Source organism: Neopelma chrysocephalum, unplaced genomic scaffold (genome assembly GCF_003984885.1).
Source record: "Neopelma chrysocephalum unplaced genomic scaffold, ASM398488v2 Primary Assembly neopelma1_84, whole genome shotgun sequence".
In the NCBI taxonomy this organism is placed as follows: Eukaryota; Metazoa; Chordata; class Aves; order Passeriformes; family Pipridae; genus Neopelma; species Neopelma chrysocephalum.
The window spans coordinates 11,634,509-11,655,991 of record NW_020897746.1 but is presented as its reverse complement, the minus strand read 5'-3'; the positions used below and the strand labels follow the sequence as shown (position 1 = coordinate 11,655,991).

General features: G+C 58.9%; 1 protein-coding gene across 9 annotated transcripts in view; it reads right to left on the bottom strand.

Moving 5' to 3' along the window:
• The window catches only part of RBFOX3 (RNA binding fox-1 homolog 3), a 129,038-nt gene that overhangs the window by 76,064 nt on the left and 31,491 nt on the right, over nt 1–21,483 (bottom strand). The window contains exon 1 of one of the 9 annotated variants that reach the window (XM_027691364.1): nt 3,313–3,331. The exons of the other annotated variants lie outside the window; for them this stretch is intronic. The gene's annotated coding sequence lies outside the window, so the exon portion shown is untranslated. Of the gene's footprint in view, nt 1–3,312; nt 3,332–21,483 lie in introns of those variants that run through there. 9 annotated transcript variants of the gene reach the window in all.

Here is a 21,483-nt window from a genome sequence, read left to right as displayed (position 1 = left end):
AGGCCACAGTGATGGTTGGAGGCTGGAGCGTGGGACAGAGATACAGTGGGAGGGAAGTGGGTGCTCAACCCGGAGAAAGGGAGGCTCAGGGACACCGGGGGTGGGGAGGAGTTATGGGGAGATCAGGGCCAGGGCAGGAAGCAGAGAGGGCAGTGGAGCTCCAGCTACAACATCCCACTTCCCAACCAATCCATCCATCTGTGCACATCAGCAAAGCAATTTTAGAGGCAAGCAGCAGCCACCATCCAGGAACCATAAAGTAAAGACAGTGCCAACAGCCTGCTGGTCCCCTGCCTGGCGTCACCCTGGACAGTGCCTGGCATCACCTCAGCCCCTGCCCCCATCTCCACGCCCAGCCCCAGCTCCAGCTGCAGGGAGCAGCAGATGAGCCGGGGGCACAGGGGGTGCCCCATGGCCCCCAGGCCCCCTGACCCCTCACCACCAGGCACAGCACTTGCTGCCAGGCTGCAGGTCCCCGTGTCCCGTCCTTTAATTAACATTCCACATGTAAAGTTGGATTGTAATTACTGCAACTGATTAACAGGCCGAAGGTAGCCCGTCTCCGAGGGAGCAGATTAGCCGTGGCTCTCTCGAGCTGCTACTCTCACCTCGGCACTGCCGGTGCATTTTAAGCAGGGCTCGATGCCCCTGCAGTCAGTGATTAATGGGTGAACTGGAGGAGGACACGGTGGCTCTGTCCCTGCTGCTCTGCTGGGGCAGGATGGACCCGGCTCCAGTGGCTGGGGGCTGGCAGCGGGGAGGATGCTGGATGTCGCGAGGTGATTCCCAGAGCCTCCTCTCCCCACTGTCCAGGCACCAGGCAGGGGACATAGGACACTATTCCCAGAAGCCAAGGCCCCTGTGGAGGGAGAAGAGCACACCACTCAAACCTTGCACTGTTCGGATGTGAAGACACGTGAGAACATCCCACATCCCCAGCTCGGCCCTTCCCCAGACCCTGTGCTGCCCACCTGCCAGGGCCCCGGGGTGTGCCAGGACCCTCCAGCCAGAGCCCACCGTGGCTCCACCATCCCAGGCAGGGAAGGCAATCAGCTGTAATTAACGGCTGCCGCGGGCAGAGCACAGCACAGGAACCTTCTTCACTTCTTTTCCCCAAGACCGCAAAATAAATTATCCTGCAAAGTTAGCAGAGGCTGAGCTATGGAAACAATTAAACAAAAATTAAATCTAATTCATTTATACTCGGAGCACAAAGTGGATAATGTGGGGGTTTTCTTTGCTCTCCTCTCTTTGCCTTGGTGTTACAGAGGACTATTATGGGAAATTAATCACGGGGAAAAGCAATGAACGTGATCTATCGGTCTTTAAAAGTGCACTGTAGTGATTATATAAAAATCTATTAGAGAGGCCAGGAAATAGCAGAGTGACACCATTTAAAAGGAAAAGGAGACAGGGCTGGTGGCAAAGGGATCGATTTCTTAAATGACGGATCCATGGCAGAGGGAGCGGGAGGAGGTCAGACCTGGGGTGGGCAGCGGTGCAGACCAGGACAAAGCCAGGCCCTGGGGCTTTGCATGGCTGAAGGGCACTGCAGCCCCACAAAGGCCATCCAACTGCAGGGAGGGCTGACCCCGTGGGGCTCCCACAGAGCACAGTGCCACGGTGCTGCTGGCACGGGCACAGGGATGGCTGTCCCGCACAGCTGCAGCATCCCATCACATCCCCCCTGGCACTGTCCCACCCGAGGGTCCCCAGGAAGGTGACCCCCATCACTAGCAATGATCAGGAGAGCAGACCCTCCCTGCCTGGCCCCCCCTGGCACACGCTGGGCTCCTTAACAGCGGCGATAAAACCTTCACCGAGGCAGATTCCACCATAAATCCCAGCCGGCAGCACGACCGGCTCCGGGCCAGTTTGAAGCTTTAACGACACCATCAATCCCTGAGGAGCCCAAGGCTGAAGCCCCAGCACGTGGCCAGGCAGGGGCTGAGCCTCCCAGGTGCCTGACTGGCCACACAGACAACCTGCACCGATGGGCAACTGGACCCTGAGATCAGCTCAGCTGGTCAGAACACGGTGTGCATAACACCAAGGGGTTGGGTTTGATCCCTGTATGGGCCACTCACTGATTTAAGAGCTGGGCTTGATGATGCTTCCAACTCCCTTGTGTCCCTTCCAACTCCGAATATTCTGTGATTCTGTGGATTCCACACTAATGGGCAATCCAACACCAAACCTCAGGCAATCCAACAACAACAGGCACTCCCACTCCGATGGGCAATTCCACACCAAGGGTAATCCCCCTCCTCTGCACTAGCCCGTGGCCACCACAGCCACCCAGTGCCATCACCCCATGGCCACCATTTATAAACTCCTCCAGTCCCACATTAGCGCAGGGAAATGCCTTTATGGGAATTTAATGGCAGTTTCTCCTCCCCACCAGGCATGTGAAAGCCAAACACACCGTGCTGCTTCCACTGCATCCTTTCAACAATTTGGAAAAATAAAAAAAGAGTGGAAAAAAAACCCCTTTGATCTCAGCAGCCCGTTTGTTTAGCCCATGCCGGGATTTAATTGAGAAGGGACGTCCTTGAATAAATGCAGAGATGTCCTCACTCCCCAGGAAGGCTGCTGTGAGTTGAACAATCCCCTGTATGAGGTTTTCTGCTCATCCAGGGATATTCTGGGACAATACAGCCCCGGGGCTGCTGCCGCATGTCACCCATCCATCACTGGGAATGCCGGTGGCGGGCAGGCTGCCGCGGCACAGAGAGCAGCGAGGGGGGCACCGGGCCCTGAGGGACAGTCAGGGACACGGCTCTGCCCCCAAACCCAGCACGGGGAGAAGAGGGAGGCCAGGAGGTGGGGCAGCCACGGACGCAGTGGGACAGGGACCGGGGCTGTGGGTGGGTCGTGGTGCCCCAAAGAAGTTGAGTTACGGCGCGACAGAAGGCGAGGGGCAGCCGGCCCACGAGAACTGGCGCTCGCACTCGGGGTGCCAGCACCGGCCCCTGGCAAACGCCTTCCCTGCTGCCAGGCTTGGCAGCAGCGGAGGAGCCACAGCAGAGAGCCCGCCAGCCCCGGCGGGGAGGTGGGCACCGCCGGCCGCAGCGGGCAGGTTCCTGCTCCTTTCCTCCCGGGCTGCGGACCCTGCCAGCGCTCAGCACCCCGGCATCCCTGGCCCTCCTCTGCCAGGTCGCTCCGGCCCAGCCGGGCTGCCCGCCGACACAAAGCCTCGTGCTGAGGAAGGGAACCGGCCCCGGGGATCCCCCGGTGCCGCGCACCTCCGAGGGGAACCGGAGAGGGGCAACGATGTAGGGAGGGGACCCTCGGCGGCACCACCGCACTCACAAATTTGGGTCTTTGTATCTTCTGCCCTGCCCAGCGCAGCCGGTGTCAGGCGCCGATCAGCATCATCCTCCTCCTCGTCCTCCTCCGCGCCGCCGCAGCCGCTTGGGTGTCTTTGCCGCAAGCCTCCCTTGCCAGGGAAGCGCCGCGCTATTTTAATCCGGCATCTCCCACCATCCCAGCGAGGCTGGCTGCGAGCGCAGCCCCGGGAGAGCTCTGCCCCGCGCCCCCGCACCCGCGCAGGGTGGAGGAACACCCCGAGGCCGCGCTCGGAGGAGTCAAGCTGGAGGCAGGAGGGGGCTGGCGGGCACCGAACCCGGGAGGGGGCTGCTTTTACCCTGGAAGGGAATTCGTGGCGATAAAGGCGAGCGCGGGGAGAGGACGACGCGGGAATTCCCAGCTCATTAAAGTGCTGGCATTTTCAGCAGTTACAGCAGCTCCTCTCCTCATCCGTTAAAGTCCTTGTCCTCTCCCTGCCCAGGGGACCTGCGCTCAGCTCTGCAGCCGCCCCGGCGCTGTCCCACCAGCCCTGCCACCGGCATGTGCCCGCGCAGGGCCGCGGGGATGCGGGGTGCCCGCGGGATCAAACGCGGGGATGCGGGTGGTGCCCGGCCCGGCTGCGCTGGGGAGCGCGGGGGCTGCGGGGGAAGGGGAGCGGGAGCGCTCTCAGCCCCTGGACTCGCTGGCTCCGGTGGCTAAAGGCGAGCTGATTAAAGCAATTAGGATTTTAAATAGTAACACAAGAGTGGCTCATCAGCGCTGAAGAGGCAGTCAACTGACAGGCTGAGGAGCCTATTTAGGGGATGTCGTTTGGCTGAGGATGCTCAGCGAGGCCCCCAAGGCTCCGTTGGAGAGAGGGCGCCGGCACAGGGGTGTCCCAGGGACCCCCACAGCCTCCCCGGCGCCCGCCCGGGCACACGGAGCATCCCGGCCAGGAGGTGACAAAGGGGACAGCCCCGTGCGCGCTGCCAGCGCTCCCCCCTGCCCTGCGGCCACAAGGACGTCGAGGAGCACCTGGCACAGCCCAGGAGCACCGGCACGGCCAAGGAGCGCCCGCTGCCTGCTCCTCCCTCTCCTTAAGCCTGTTTGTTCTCTCTAATAAAGGCTCCGGGAAGGGAACACGGAACGAATTTCGCAGTGTTTCCCAGGAGGCAGTGTCGTGCAGCAGCAGCTCAAAAGTAACAGATAAAGTGCCTTTTGCAACAGCTAAAGCCCCACACACACATTTTGTCTGCTTTGACTCAAGGCTGAGATGCTGGAGATTTAAGGCAGCCTGGTGGGAAATCCATCTGGTTTGGTGTATGCAGATCTCCAATCACAAAGGAATCTGGACTCACATACAGATGCAGGAGCAGCATAAACAGCCTTGAAACGCCTCGTACCCTCCCCGCTGCTCATTCCTCACACCTGGGTTTGCTCCTGGCTGTGCTGGGACAGCTGCAGGGCCCGGCCTGAGCACCTGCCGCGGGATGTGGGACAATGGGGGGACAACTGCAAGGAGCTTCCCAGTCCTGTCCCCATGGGCCCTGCAGCCCAGGACTGGGCTGCTGCTCCACCCTCACTCCTGCAGCTGCATCCCAGCAGGACGGCATCACTGCCGAGCAGCTCAACGTCCCCGGACTCCAGGGCTGGATCCACTCACTCTCAGATGGGGGAAAAAAGAAAAGGGTAGGAATGGGGAAGGGAGGGCAGGAGCTGCAGCCCAAGCACAAGCCTCTTGCTGACTTTCTTGTGAGCTCCGAGATGCCGTGGGAGGGAACTGGCACAGGCGCATTCCATTTATTTATAGGCATTTCTGTGGCACTCGATTAAACGCTGTGGTGGAGATATTGCAGCGTGAAGAGTATTTAGAGCTGTTTAACACCTCTTAGTCGGCAAAAGCCCATCTGATTCCCGCAGCGAATTGGGAAAGTGCACACAGCAAGGGCAAGAGCAAGGAAGATGCCCTCTCCCAGCCCCAGCTCCGCTCGGAAGAGAGATGGGATCTTGTGATCCTTGATGCACTTGGGGCAATGCATCCATGACCTCACATGATGCTCCACTGCTTCCAGGTCGGTAGCCAAGCGACCAGTGTTCTGCAGCAGGACACGCATCTGCACCCTGCCTGGCTCCCACAGAGATGCCCCCCTCCAGCTGCTGCAGGGGTGCTGATGGATGGCACAGTGCTGGTACGAGGTGCTGGCCAGCCCCAGCACCCACGGGCCCTGCCTGCACCATCCCCAGATCTCCAAGTCCTGCTAAAGGATGGGGCCTGCCCAGGGGAGGGCACAGGAGTTCCCGATGCTCAGGAGAGGCTTGCTCCCAGCCTTCCCTGGGTATCTATAACCACTCTGCAAAACCTCCCTGTGCCTTATCAGGATGGTGGAGGGCTGAGCCAGTAAATCTCCAGATCTCAGGAAAGCCGTTGGGGGAGAGAGTTCAAAGGAAAGGCTGCCAAGTGCACGCCAAGGTGAGCTCTAATTGCACTGCTGCAAATCTACCACTGGCACTTTCGCCCTTGGATTGCTTCACCCCCTGCTCCCCTCTGCTGCAGAGCTTGGCCTGCCCATCCCCGAGACACAGGGACGAGCCATGGGAGCACCCAGGGCACCAGCAGCCGGATGGCCACACCACTGCTCACCCGCAGCACGAGACACACACGAGCAAGGCTGAGACATGGGGCGATCACCAGCCCCTGGCCATGCCAGTGAAGCACCACCAGCTCCTCGAGAAGCAGATTCCCATGGGCTCTCCCACGTCATCCCCCAAGCAGCGGGCACCCTGAACCCACCAGCATCCCGGCAGTGCTGCTTTTGCTCGAGCTGAGCGTGTCCTGGCGCCTGGACAGGAGATGCCCTTTGCTCTGTGTGGCGATGGAGCCGTGGATCCCACCCACCAGGGTGCTGGGGGCAGGCTGGGGCCAGTGGACACGGGGTGCCAGGGCTCGCCCTGCCAGCTGCTCCCGCTCACCCAGCCCGTGTCGCTTGCAAATGGATGCAATTAAGTTGATACTGCAGCGGCCTGTAATTGCTGTTTCCTCAGCTTGGCAACACGACCCCGGAAACCCCCATTATACTAATCACTGTCACACGAACACAATCGCAGAACACATAAAAACCTGGTGTGCCTCGTGCTGAAATATAACCCCGCCGAAGGCTCTGCTGTGCCATAAATCTGCTCAGCACTTAACACTGCCGGCTAAATGGCCCCCGCTTAATTATAGCTCCATAAACAGGACTTTATAGCAGTATCAATACCGTCAAAAATCAATCCCGCTGATGGACAAAGGGACGGACTCGTGTCCTGCTGCCCCGGGGCTGGGCCACTGCTGCTCCCCACTGATCCCAGCTCGGGGGGGTCCCAGGGGGCTCAGCCTCACTCCTGCCCCATCCCGGCCACGCTCCCCTGGACACGGATCCCAATCAGCCTTGGCCTGGTGCTGCCACAGAGCCACAGCCAGGACATTAGCATGGCAACCCACACCCATCTCTGTCAATTATGCTCCAGTATTTGAGGTCTAACCAGCTTCAAATTGAATCAGGGCGAAATCATCAGTATAAAAAGCGCCCGCAACAGCCCTTCAATTCCAGCACTAGGAAAAAAAAAGTTCTACATCTCATAATGGCCTTCTACCCCGTAATGAACAGGAAAAATAAATTAGATTCCCAGCTAAGGGTATATTTATACAATTTCATTATGTGCCCATGAGCAAGTCTGGTTTTCACCAAGATAAAAATGAGCTCTCAGCAATGCTCGTGCTAAATAAATGGAGTGATTTAACAGCTTAACAAGGAGTGCAACGAAGGGGCTGCGGAACCATGGCAAAAACGGAAAATAAAAATAAAAAATATCCAAATGCTTGTGTTTCCTGCACTGCTGGGCCAGACCCGCTGGGGAGGCAGGAGACAGCAGTGCTGGGACTGCAGGCACATCCTGAGCAAGCACATCCCACCCCGCCGGGAGCAACTCCTGACTGCTTCATCTGCTGGTGCTCCACGTCCAAGTGATCCTTGGGAGCCAAAACCAAAAACCCAGTTCCCTCCTCGCCAGCTGCCGGCGGGTCCAGCTCGCTCCCGCGCTGCCACAGCATCGCCACGGGTGCCAGGGCCACGTGTGCTGGCTGCCCGCAGGAGCAGCGAGGATTCTTGTGGCAACTTTGGGGCTGAAAAGGGATATTTGCAGCCTGGAAGCTGTTCCCAGACTCTGAAAGGTTCAAGCCAAGCGTGGCTCCTCTCCCAGAGCTGCCGGGAAATTCCCAATTCCTCCCTCCCAGCAGAAGGCACCTCCTGGTACCCAATTCCCACCTCCCTTCCCGTGCTGCACTTGCAGCCCTTCTGCTGCCGGGGACTGCAGCACGTGTCCCCCACAATGGATCGCCCTCACACAGCTAGAAGGGACCCAGCTGGAGTTTGGAGGAGCTTCTCGCCCTTCCAAGGTTATCTGCTCCTGGTGAGGGCTCCTCCATCCCACCTTCTGCCTTCCCAGAAAGAGTGTGTCCGCTCCCTCCGGGCCCCATCCTGGGCCACACATCCATCTGGGCTCAGCACCGTGTGTCTGCTCCAGCACAGTGAGGCTGATCCCAAATCCATAACCCACACTTGAATAGCTCATCCAGTTAATGGCAGCGCTGCCAGCAGGCAAATCTGTCCTCTCAGCAGCAGCAAAGCCAGAGTGAAGCAGTTGCCTTTTTTTTTTTTTCTCCTTTTTAAATCAATTGTGAGGCCACATGGTCCATCAGAGGGATCTGGAGACCATAAGCCATCTCCAAGACGGAGCTGCTGCCTTGTCTGCCTATCACAGCTCTCCTGCCACAAGGTGACATTTCCCCCTCCATCCTCCATACCCCGGGGAGCCGGGAGGATTAATAGTTCAGCGGGGCTTTGGAAATATGTGTGCTGGGAGTTATGAGTCTGATTCATAACAGGAGTTCCCTCCCCTGCTACGGAGATTAATCACCGGTGCAAATGCAAACACCAGTTGGGCTCGACTGTCCCCAAACTGCGGCGCAGCTGGAGCAGAGCGGGGCTGAGCACACTGCCAGCTCCCCTGGGCCACTGCTGGGCCTTCACAACATCTGACATCGGAGCCCTTACCCCTGGGATTATGGAAAAATGAATGTGCTGTGGAAGAGATCGGTTCCAAGCGCCTCAGTGCTCCTGGAGCCTGCCCGTGCTGCCTCCTCCTGGGAGGAATTGTGGGGCAGCCCAAGCAGTGCTCCAGCCCAGAGGAGCTCAGCCCACATGGGCACAGACTGGTTACAGCTGATTCATCCCTAAACACCTTGATAAATGCAAGGAGAGCCCAAAACCAGCTCCAAGGAGCCATCCCGCTCCCCACGGGGCAGCTCCCAGGCATCCTGCCTGGATGCTCCTGCCCGCTGGGGAGCTGTGGCTGGAGAACACCCAAACCCAGCACTGCCCACCGTGCCCAGCCCCGTGGGCACCCATCAGTGACCCCAACACATTTCCGGAGGCTCTTGCCCTGAATGGACCCAAGTTCTTTCTGGTCAAACCAGCCCTCCCAACACCGTGCCCACCCCAGGACGGGATGGAGGATCTCTGTTCCCAAGGCGACAAGAACTGTCCCCATGATGCTCTGTCCTGGCTGCTCCGGAATTCCTTCCTTCTGTCCCTCTAACATAAATAACAGCCAGATCATTTTTATCACACCATTTTCCCAGCCCCAAGCAGAGCTGTTTCCCAGGCTGCCAGAATCCTTTACAACCCCCAAAGGATCAGCAAATGATTTTTCACTCTTCCCTTTCAATTGGAGAGAAGAGGGACCTCGGCTCAATTGCAATTAGAGCGAACTGCAGCTTGTAAGCAGTGAAAGCTCCCGTTCCACTGCGTGGCAGGAATGATCTAATCAGGCACCGGGTCAGATCACCAAAAAATAAATTCCTGCAGAGATGAGAACGGTTTGTACCTGCCCTGAGCTGAGCCAGGCACTGGCCCTGCAGGCCCCCATGCCCTGGAGCTCCCCAGGCAGGACCAGGGACTGTGGTGCTGGTGGAGGGGTCCCACTGCAGCACTGGCACCAGAAGGGAAAACTAATTTGCTGCCCCTGCTCTGCACCCCCAGCCTCCCTCTACCCCCTGATCTGCTCCTCACCCCGAGTCAAGGAGGCTGCAGGTTCAGTGGGGCAGGACGCTACAGATTAGATTGCATCTGTCTGGGTATAAATAATTTACTGCTTGATGGTCAGAGTGAATTTAATTAGTTCTTGTTCTCCTGATAGAATCAGCCCACCGCTGCTAAAGCATTTCACTCCGAATTAGCCTGAGAAGCACTAACAAGGCAGCGCTAAATTTACACACACGACATCCCCCACAGTCTCTGAAAATACAGCTCCTGGAGCAGGGAGCAGGAGCAGGGAGCAGGAGCAGGGAGCAGGAGCAGGGAGCAGGGAGCAGGAGCAGGGAGCAGTGCAGCCCCGCGGGCTGGGACAGGGGCAGCACGAAGGGCAAAGCCGGGCACAGCCTGGGCAAGGAGGAGTGCAGGGAAGGGGCATGGACGGGCACCAGAGCACCCTCTGCCTTTTGCTCTGCCCTTACTTCCAGTTCCCCAGGGATTTGGAGAGAGGGCAAGGGGATGGGGAGCTTGTGGGTAGCAGAGCTGTCGCTGCTGCCCGCCGAGTCCCCTCCTGCCTGGTAAGGGGCTCCCTGCCAGCTCAGTGCCTGCCTCACCCCCCCTCTCCCAGCTCCCGGGGTCATGCCAGGCCGCTGGCTGCTGGAATTGCTGCTCCAGCCTTGGAGAAGCACCAGTACACGTCAGCGCTCCGGGGGGACCGTGCCCGCTCACCTGGAAGGGACAGGAGAGGGGGGAACAGCGGGGGGGCTGCAGGAGATGGGCACCAGTCCCTGGGCAGTGCTGGGTCCCAGCAGCCCCCCAGCACTCGGCTGCACCCCCAGCCCCAACAACTCTGGCCCCTCCACGCTCAGCATCCTGTCCAAACACAGGCTGCACATTGGCCTCCTCTGAGATGGAACTGGGCAGTCCCGAGGGGTTTGGGCATCCCCCAAGGCACCCAAGGCAGCAGAAGGGTCCTCACCCCACTGGCTGCATCAGCACAGACTCAGGGCCACGGCTCGAGGTGCACACACATCACTGTGGGCTTGGCCCCCAAAACCTGCTGTGTCCCCCCACAGACCCCCATCCCTGCAACCTGTCAACACCCATCTCCCCTCTGCTCTGTAATTCCCATGAAACAGGCAACCACCCATTTTCCTGTGCTCTGGAATGAGCCCCCGAGCTCTCCTGGAAGGACGGAGCCGCTCTGCCCGCGATGCTTTACTGCTCCTGCCTCCCTGCTCTGACCTCCCCTGTCTCCAGCAGGATTTATGCTCTGCATTAGCAGTCTGCCCGAGCTGCCTCCAGTGGCACTGGGGCGAGGTGGCACCGCACTGACTGTGCCACACCGAGCCCCTCTGGAGACCCCAGACACCACCAAACAGCACCGAGTGCCACTTCCCTGGGCACTAATCCCTCCACAGACACAAACCCTGGGCGTTTCCACCCAAAAGTGACATTCTGGGGGTTTGGGCCAGCAGGGAAAGGCTGAGCAGGCAGCTCCAGCAGTGAGGATGCTCCAAATTGTGCCAGAGGGAACCTGCCTGGGGTAACCGTGTGGGGGACTGGCTGCTCGTGCTGATTTCTGCCTGGAGCAGAGGCAGCCCACCAGGGAATCCCCCCCAGCAGCTCGGCGGGGGGGGCTGGCACACAGAACAAACCAGCTTGTTTTCCCCTGTCACTGGCTCTGAGCCTCTAATACACCACGCTGCACCTCGCTCAATAAATCACCTGGAAAGGTGCAGTGGCCACAGCCACTGGCAGCTGTCAGGAGCCCACGGACAGAGGCCACGTCTCCCTTCGCCCTGGCTCACGACTGCTGGGCCACCAGAGCCACAGGCAGCACTCCTGGCAGTGCTGGGCACAGAGACATCCTCAGGATATGGGGGCACCCCCAGGGCACAGCAGAATGGGGGAGCAGAATCCCTCCCTCCCTCCCTCCATGAGCTCACCCTCTGCCCAAGTCGCTCTCCCCCCACGAGGCAGAGCCTGTACAATCTCGTCCTCTCCCCTATTTACACATAAGCTGGGCTGACAACTCCTCTTCATCACGGTGTCAGAGCCTTCCTCGGCAGCCATGCATCTCAAGCAGGACAGCACCATAAATATTGCATAGGAGGTGTTTCTAATCTAGTTACAGGCTCAGCCTCTCACGCTCTTCCATCAGGAAGCCTTGGATTGAAATTGAAGTGTATTAGTATAATTTTATCAGGTTTTATTAAGCCTGGGGTCTCACGTTTTTCATAGATAGTTTTAATTAAGTTTTAAGTCAAAGAACGCGGTTGCTCATATTTTACCTCGCTGTGGCACTTCAGGAGGAGGGAGTTAATCAGCACATACCCCAACTTCCCTTTGCCCAGGATGATGAACGGGAGGAAACTTTGCTGGTGAAGCACAACCTCCCTCCCTCCACAACCTCCCTCTGGTGCTCACAGCCCAGCCAACCCCCTGCCCAGCTTCAGCCTGTGCTCTCCTGCCCTCCCACGCCAGTTCCCACACAGGAACACACAAAGTGGGGAAGAGGAAAAGGTACCCGGAGACAGCTGGCACCGGGGGCTGCCCCCGGCTGTGCTCAGCAGCAGCAGCTGCCCCTGGCAGGGGGAGAGAAGGCAGCAACCCAGGAGCAGGTCCTGGCAGTGCTGGAGAGGCCCTGCCCAGGCTGCCAAGGGCTGGCTGCAGCACCGGGATGGACGGATGGACGGTCACCTCTCCCTCAGGGCAACCACGGGGCTCTGGGCTGAGCCATGTGCCGGAACCAGGGGCCTGGCCAGGATGGTTCCCTCCATCATGGGAAAAGGGAATCCCAGGCCTCAGCTGTGGGGGCTGCCCAAGCCCACAGCGGGCACCTCATGGGTGCAGCAGCCCCTCGGGGATGGCACAGCCCCTGGCAGCTGCCAGCTGCACAGTGGTGCTGCCAGGAGCATCACCAGCCCGGTGCACTTCTTTCTGCTGTGAAGAGCAGTTTGGGGACATAAACCTTGGGGTCTGTGCCCTCTGCCAGTGAAAGCAGCAGATGCCACCACAGCTGGCACCGCTGCTGCCCTCACCCGTGGCTCCCTGCCTGTGGAAGGCTGTGTCTCCCCAGGGACCCAAGGCCACGCTGGTGGCAGATTGCTCACGGGTCCCTGGGAAAGGCTGATTTATCCCATCTGGAAGGAGCTGCAGCACAAGGCAGGGCAGAGGCTGCCCACCCACTGCTCCACCTGGGCACCCTGACATGTCTGGCTGCAAGTGTGCCCTTCCCACACACAGCTGGGGCGACAGGACCACTGCACATCACCCCCTGTGCCCCCTCCCCAGTTGGGAGTCACGGCAAACCCTCCACCAGCAGCCCTGGCCAGGCTGGGGTCTCCAGAGGTCTGACCCAGAGCACCACTGCATCCCCCAGCAGCACCAGCCTGGGGGGAATGGGAGCTTTGGGGACACACACAAAACACTTCCCCATATGTGTGTCACCATCCCCTCAGCTAGGGACAGAGATCTCAGAGGATGGAAACAGCCACAGCCCACAAACATCTCAGGTCCTGGAACTTCCCTGGCGCAGGAAGCGAAGGAGCCGAGCACAGACCTGCCTCTCCCAGCTGAAGCGCTGAAAAATTTATCATCAAACTTGCCAAAATGAACTCAATTAAAAACCATTTTGATGGTATTACATTAAAAAAAAAAAAATTCTCATCTTTCCCACGCTGTGGTCCCCACCTGGAAGAGCGACAGAAACGGCCAAGTGCAGCATTACAAGTGACAGGTACGGCAGGGCCAGGGGTACAAGGACCGTGGTGGCCCCACGGGAGTGAGAGACCACTGGAGCTCTCAGTGCTCAAGAAGAGCCCCCTCCCCTGCAACTTGCTCCAGCATCCCAGTGCCTCCCTGGATAAGCACATCCCATCCTGGGGAACAGCCGACGCTCACAGCCAGCGCGACAACGCCATCAGCCACGTCTCTGCAACGAGGAGGGAGGGAATCCCAGGACGTGCAGGAATGGTGCTGCTCATCAGATGCAAGACTGATAGACTTGGGGGGTGGGGAGCGGGTTTTGCATTTCCTTCCTTCTCCTTTACAAAGAAACAGGGATTTGGGGTTGGATTTGAATTTCATCCAGAAGAAAATAATTTCCTTTGAAAAGGAAGCAGTTGGATCGCTTAACGTGTTCTGTCCCTGTTCCCATTGAAAGGGATTTAAGGCAAGGAGAGAGTTTCGGGCCAAGCAGCTCCACTCCTGCCGCATCACAGTGTGTGAGTTACTCTGGGGCCCTGCGGTCCCCCTGCGCTCCACTGGCACCTCAGCCCCTCACCTGACAGGCAGGAGCATCCTGCCCGCACCTGGGCAAACCCACTGCAGCCAGCGCTCAGCTCCCGGGCTCCAGCAAAGGCTTCCCACGCACGGGAGCTGCAGGAATCGCTGCCAAGGGTCTCCTGCCCCCCCAAACCCACGGCTCGACGCACGCAGCACCCCAGCCCCGTGCCCACTGCGGCAGCAGTGCTGTTGGCACAGCAGCTGCCCACCCGCATCCCACCGCCCACCCCAGAGCTGGGGCTGCCCGCAGGGCTGGGGGTGCTCTGGTGCCACCGGGAGGGCTGCAGGTGCCTGTGCCGAGGCTGCAGATGAATCTAAACTGGGCAGCGAGACAGCAGGGCAGGGCGAGCTCTGCGTGTCATCCCAACGCGTGTATTTATATCCTTCCCCGACGCAGCAGCCCTTTGTAAAGGCACGGAGCGTGTACAGGCAGGGCTGTCAGTTCAGCGCCGTGTTACAAGTGTTTGATATGGAGATTTTGGCAGTGGGAATGGATATACCTCGCTGAGAGGTTTATGTAAAATGACAGCTTCTGGAAAATGAAGCACTCAGATATAAAAAAAAAAAAAAGAAAAAAAAGAAAAGAAAAGTACAAACAAAAGGGAGGGAGGGGAGGCCTCCGCTCGGCGAGGCCAAAGTGAATCTCTCCTCCCTGCTGGCCTCGAGCAGCTCCCGCCGCAGCCGGTGGCAGCAGCACCAGCCCCACTGGCTCGGCTGGTTCAGCTCCACACCCGCGCTCCCCCACCTCGGCCGCTGCCCCATTTCCATCCCCTCCCTCCTCCTCCCCCCTGTTTACGGCCTGAGCCTTTCATCGCTGCCGCGTGGGCGGGCGCGGGCGGCGGGAGGAGGATGCCTGGGACAGCGGGAGGAGGATGCCTGGGACAGCGGGAGGAGGATGCCTGGGAGCTGCTGTCGGGGGCCGGGAATGCTGCAACTCCTGCCATGGCAGGCTGGGACAGGGACACGGTGCCAACAGGGCCGGGCAGTGGCTGAGCCCCTCACCGAAGCTGGGATGGCACGATGCTGTGCCAACAGTGCCCTTGCCAGGGCTGGGACAGGGGGATGTCGTGCCAGCAGAGCCAGGCAATGGCCAGGCCTTGCACCAGGGCTGGGACAGGGGAATGTGGTGCCAATGGAGCTGGGCAGCAGCCGGTCCCCCTGTCACGGTGATGTGCCAGGGGATGATACTGAGGTCTGGTCAACAAGCAACTCCAACACCCACCAAGGAGTCTGCACCAGCAGGCACAACTGGAGGAAGCCCATCCGAGGTCAGAGGCACCACAGGGGGAACGGATGTGATCTCACCTCCAGACAGATCCAAACCCCATTTCCTGGGGAGTAGGGAGCATTTGCTCCTTTGACTCCCACTCAGGCACCCACCACCCACGGTGGGAGGAGGCAGGGATACAGCACCCCTGGCAGAGCCATCTCATCCAGGAAGGAACATGGAGGCAACACCCAGCTCCACAGCAAGGCCAGAGTCTGGCTCATACTTCCAAAGCCACAGCCAGCTCCTTCTTTCGGCTTTACACCCTCCTCCACCCTCTGCACCCAGCAGGGATCTGTGCCACGGCCAAGGTGGAAGCAATTCTTGCTGCAGCTATAATGATCCATAAAGAAGCTGACTTGTTTCTTACCTCTCCGAAATGAAGGATGGTGATTACCCTCCATCCCAGCCCACAAAGCCTAATCCAAATTGATGGCCTCCCAGAGATTGCTTCTCTTGTCTCTCACCAATCCAATACCCAGCTCCTCTACACACATCTACTCAGGAGCAAAACGTCAGAGTAACTCACGCAGGCTCTGGAAGGAAAGGCCATTTATCCTGCAGGAAAGGCTCCTGGACGAGACATTAAATTAACAGTGCGTTAGGGAGAGGTGGCAGCATCAGCTCTTGCCTGGCCTCTGGGCCACAGGCAGCAGGGCAGGAATCTGCTCCGATCCCCTCAGGAAGGAACCCTCTAAGAGACCCCTCTGCAAGATGCAGAGGAGCAGCAGCGCAGGGCAGCGGAGCTGGGCACAGCTCTGGCTCACTATAAATATCCTGGAGCAGGAGGGACAGCAAAGGTGACAGCTGAACCATCCACCCCAAGAGCACAGCACAGCCACCTCGTGCCCTGCCTGTCCCCCCACACCTGAGTGAGACCTGGGAGCAAACACCCTTTGATGTCCCATTGGCGGGACCCTGGCAGTGTGTTTGTCCCCGTGGCACAGCCGGGGCTGAGGTGCCCCAGCAGAAGGGCTCGTGGTGACCTGGCAGTGGGGGAGCCTCAGCCACGGGCACCAGGGCACAAACCCACGGAGGTGGCAGCTCTTTCCCTGGAGCACCAGGCTCAGGCCAGTTGGCTCCACTGGCTCTCAGCATCCGCATCACCGAGAGCCCCCGCTGACCTCGGGCATCGCTGAGCAGGAGCCCGTGTGTCCCCAGCAGCCCCCTCCCCTCGGCTGGACAGCACAGGCTCCCGCAGCCCGACCTCAGGCCGCGAGCTGTGGAACACTCACGTGTCAGCAGCCCTCCCTCTGCTGCTCGAGATCTGCTCATTCCACCGCACCGCAGGTGAGCGCAGCACTCAGAGCCGGAGCGGCCGCGGAGCCCCCGCCAGGAGAGCCGGCTCTCTAATTACACAGATAACAGCAAATCACGACAACAGACCACCGCGGGGACCGGGGGGACCGCTCCTCCGCCGACAGCTCCGCCGCTCCGAGCTCGCTCCCCACGGCCACGGAGAAAACAGGAGGGAGAGGAGGGAGAGGAAGGAGTGGGGTCCCTTCACCCGCTGCCCACTGCAGCCCCTCTCCCCAGCACCGCAGCACACTTGGCTGCTCCCTGGGCACCACTGAGAGGTCATGTGGGAGGCAAAAGCACTCTGTGCAGGATGAGGCCAAAGCCGCGGCCACGCCACGGCACCGCCTGCCCTGCGGGGCACCGGGAGCCGCTTCCAGCCCTGCCCGCCTGTGCGGGGGCACCCCCGGCACACAGCACACACCACCAGAGCCGGAACAGGGGGGTCAAGGAGCCGGCACAGCTCGCCCCAGGGAGGGACACCCCATCCCGGCTCTCCCCACCGGCTCCGGCACCGACCCAGCACCGACCCAGCACCCCTAGCACCCCGCGGGGAAGCTCTGCGGGAGCAGCCGGGGAGCCCCGCGCTGAACCGGGGAGCCCCCGGGGAGCCCCCGGGGAGCCCGGGCAGCCCTGACTCACCGGCTGCCATCGCTCCCACCTCGCGGCGGGTGGGCGGCCGCGCCGGGAGGGGCTGAGCTGAGTGGGGATGCAGGAGAGGGGGGGGCTGTGCGGAGGGTGTCCCCAGAGGAACAAGGAAAACAAACCCAAACTCGAGGGATCTTCGCTGAGCCAGCGCAGCCACCAACGTGCCTCTCCAGCGGGAGGATCCCAGGCAAAGCCACGAGGACCCGAGCACTGCTCCAATCCCTCGTCCTTCCCCAAATTCTCTTCAAACCAGACGTGCCCTCGCAGTGCCAAGCCTCGGTGTGTGCGTGCGCATGTGTTTTCATCCCAGTCTTTAAATGAGGTCTTTGCTGAGAATTTACAATTCCCTCATGGCCTCAATCTTGCAAAGATTGCTTTTTTAACACTGTTGGGCTTTAATTCTAATAAGCCTCCTCTTTATTACAGAACCAGGTCACATTGCCTTGACACTGCAAGAATATCTTTCATCGGGAAGGAAAACGGAGAAGGGAAAAGAGAAATAAAGGAATGGAGGAGGAGGAAGGCAGGGGAGACAACCAGTAAAAGCAGCTTCCTCCACGCCGGGGCCGCTGTGGCCGCGGTGAGCAGCCGGCGGGGCCGGGGGAGCGGAGCCGCCCCACAGCGCCGCTCGCACCCCGGACGCGCAGGATTATTTCTGATGCGGCTCCACTTCCCACGCACCCTCCCACCCTCCGCTGCTGAAAACGCCAAAAGGAGCCGGGGGGGGGGGGAAACTTGACAAAACTTTGACAGAATGAGGACAGAGTCCAGCCCTGCCCGGAGAGATGGCCACCACTGCCAGCCCAGCACAGGGTCCTCGGTACCTGCCCGGCACCGCGGGGATGGGAAGCGGGGCCGGGAAGCAGCACAGCAGCAGCAGCGCCAAGCACCGGCAGCCCTGGTGCTCCTGCCAGCAGAGATCACAGCCCTGCACTGGCAGGAGGCAGCACAGCTTCACCTTCCCATCCAATAGCTTCTTGAATGCCCATTGTCCCTTCTGGAGGCTCCAGAATCTCTCCAGCACCCAGCACTGGGCTGGGCTGGGGGGTCGCTGCTCCTCCCTGGCTCCCCAGGCTCTGGGGTTTGCCTGGCTCAAGGCACATCCTCACAAACCATCTCTGTCAGTGCCTTATGCCATGGCCATCATCATGGAAATGGGCTGATCTCATACCCCACCTCAGCTCCCTGTGCCTGCAGCCGTGGCCTCCAGGTGCTGCATCAGCAGGGGACTGGTTTGGTACTCACCAAACCCTCTGCCTTCACTGGCTCCTGGACAGCGAGGCCCTGTCAGCCAAACCACAGTGTGAGATGGGACTTGGGGTGCTGGTCCCTGCTCCCAGTGCCTCCCATCACCCTTCCCACCCCACCGGGGCTGGGCAGGCAGACCAGGAGCCTCCTGTGCCCCCCAGGAGCTTTGTGTCCTGCAGTGGCAGCATCACAGGCTGTGCCCGTGCACAGCAGTGCACAACCACGGCACATCCCAGGAATCCCACGTGCTGCTGAGCCAGTTCACCCGGCACCAATGGCACCAACTGAGCAGCCCCTTCCCTGCCTGCATCGGAGGAAAGCTCTTGGAAAACCCAGACTGGGTCAAACAGCTCAAGCACAGAGGCTGAAAATGCCTTTTCCAGGGTGGGCAAAGGGATAAGGCTCCTGGAACCCAGGATGGTGGCAGGGGGAGGCCGTGCCTGCTCCAAATGTAGATGTTTAATTCTCAGCACTGGCAGCTGCACTCAAGGCAGGAGAGGCAGGGAAGCCATGCACAGGGGTAACCATGGCAACTTCACGGAAGTTAAATAAAAACTTCTTTAAAAAAAGCTAACGAGGTCCCTGAATCATGCTTTATCAGCTGTGTTGCTATAAAGATTGAGATCCAACCAGCTCAGGATTCCTAATTACTCCTGCAATATACTGGAGAGAGCTTTATTTAAAAAAACCCTGGCTACGTGTGGAACAATTTCAGCCCCTCTCCATGCTGGGATTTGCACAGTCCATGAAGCACCTTCCCAGGGGGATCTGCTGGTGAGAGCCTTCCTGGGCAGCACCTGCCTGCTCAGGGCTCATCAGGTGGCTGCACCCCAAACACTGCAGGCAGGGAGAGCCCCACCAGTGCTGCTGGCACACTGTGCCATGCAGCACACTGCTCCTCGCCATGGCACTGCCCATGGCAGCATCCCATTTCCTGGGGCTGGAGCCGGGGGGCTGCAGAGTTGCCCTGGGCTGCCCGGGGACCCCTCGGTGCAGGGTGATGTTCTCCAGCACCATCCACCACTGAACTCCTGCACGTGGAGCCCTGACCCCTCCAGAGAGGGACTCGGGCACCAGGGCAGTGACACCCTGTCCTTGGGGGTCACCATCCCTGAGTCAGAAAGCAGCCAAAGCAGTGCCTGCCCCCAGCAGCACTTGGCCCTCAGTGCCTGCTACAGCCCAGCAGCAGAGATGCCTTCACTGCCCAGAACCTGAAGCACAGGTTCGGAGAGATCCCTAATCCCCCTGCAAAACACACTCTTGGACAGCTCTAATAACTCCCAGAGAGCAAAAAGACCCTCCCAGCCCACAAACAGATCATGCTTGTGTGTACCCACAGCCTGAGAGCACACATCCATCAGTGAGCCAAACCCCCATTAAAAACCCCATTTCCAGGAGCCACAGCAGCAAAGGCTTCTGGAGGATCTGCCAGAGCTGAAGGTTTGTCAGCAGTGACCAGGGGCCTCCCAAACCTGGAGACAAGGGACAGCAGTGCTGTGACCCCCCAACTCCCCTATCCTGCCCCCGTACAGCCTGAGCCCCAAAGAACACAGCACTGAGAGCTCCTGAGCCCAGCTGGGCACCAATCCCAAAACCATCACATTTAGCCAAAGGATGCCAGGTTTTTCACTACAGAGAGGGCTGCACCACGAGCAGCTTTAAAGGGTTATTTGGAGTCTTTATTTTCACAGCTTATGGTAAGAGTTAGTGAATTATAAGCATTATTTACTATGTTTTTAAACTCATTTAATTTAAGCTGATTCTGAATGGAAATTAGAATTCAATTAAAATGTGGGGGGGAAATTCAGCATTTTGAAGCAGATTATTAAGTAAAGCTACATTAAATACTTTGGCAGCATAAATATCTGGGAACAAGCTCTATATTTACAAGAGGATTTATTCAGCCAAGGAAGTATCATCCATGGTCCAGGAACTGAGGAACCCGTTATCAAGGTCAAGATTTTATCAGCAGGTCTCAGATTCTCACATCTATGTTTCACCCTGAGCTTGATTAAGAGTTTAGAAGCCTGGAAAACTCTCCCTTTTGCTCCAGCTTCTGCTTTAGAATTAATTGTTTATCGATCCAACAGGAGGAAAATATTCTCTCTTGCTGCAGAGGAGCTGCCAGGAGCTGAGCCTGTTGTCAAAAGTTGTTTTATCACTTCCATAAATTCCAGTTGCGGTGGCTTCCTCAGCTCCACTTGCTCTGTTTCCCTGGATGCACACCCTGCTCACAGATCCCTCCAGATGATTTTGGCAGATTACAGCTCTCGGGCCACTGCCCAGATTCCCAGTTTCAGAAAACCTGGATCCATCAGATTGCCCAGAGGGAGCAGCAGCGGTTCCACTCGAACTCCACCGAGTCCAGGATCTCTTATACATGTAAATCCTATTTCCCCCCATCTCCTGCCCAGGCAGAGCTCAGCACAGAGGGGCACACTGGGCACTGTGGCACAGCCAGGAGGGGACAGAACTAGCAGGGGCTCAGCAGTCACCATCCCCATCCCTGGGGCAGCATTTCACATCCCCACAGCAGCACCAGCCCAGATTCCAAGAGCCTTTTTTTCTTTTTTTACCAAGGGGAATGCGGGCAGCCTGGCAGGGCCCACGGGAGCACCTTTCCTTCCACGCCTGGGAAAACCAGCAGCCAAACACTGGGAGAAACCAGCTTTTCCCATCAAGGAAACCCTCTGAGTCCCTTTCCTCCCGCTCAGGATCCAACCTCTCAGCCCTTGGCCCCAGGTGAGAGGGCAGCAGGGACTGAGCTCCAGAGCCACCCTGCCCAGGAAGCTCAAAGGAGAAGAACCAGGTTCAGCTTCTGAGCAGGACACGCTGTGCCCGGCAGGGAGAGGGGGGGCACATCCACAGTGCATCATGGAACATGAAAAGGGATCCCACACTCCTGTGCTCCTTTCTACCCGATAGAAATTCAATCTTGTCTAGTCGGGGAGAGACAAGGATGCCTGGAGCATCCACGTGTGATCAGAGTGAAGGGGAGAGCTGCCTTCAGACTGGTTTATTAGAGGTTCAAAACAACTGTAATCTCAATAACTACCGAAATAACAGAGAAGACGATTTTGCTTCCTCATCTGGTATCTCAGCCTGTCAATTAATTTGCAGGAATGTACATCCCAAAATACCTCAAACGATTCCAGCAGAAAGCCCTGGAATGGCACCAACAGCAGCCGCTGCCTGTATGGCAGGAGGAGAGAGGAAGGAGAAGCTGCTGTGGGTAGCGCTGAGCATCCCAGCCCAGCCAGGGATGGAACATCCCAGCCCAGCCAGGGATGGAGCATCCCAGCCCAGCCAGGGATGGAACATCCCAGCCCAGCCAGGGATGGAGCAGCCCAGCCCAGCCAGGGATGGAGCAGCCCA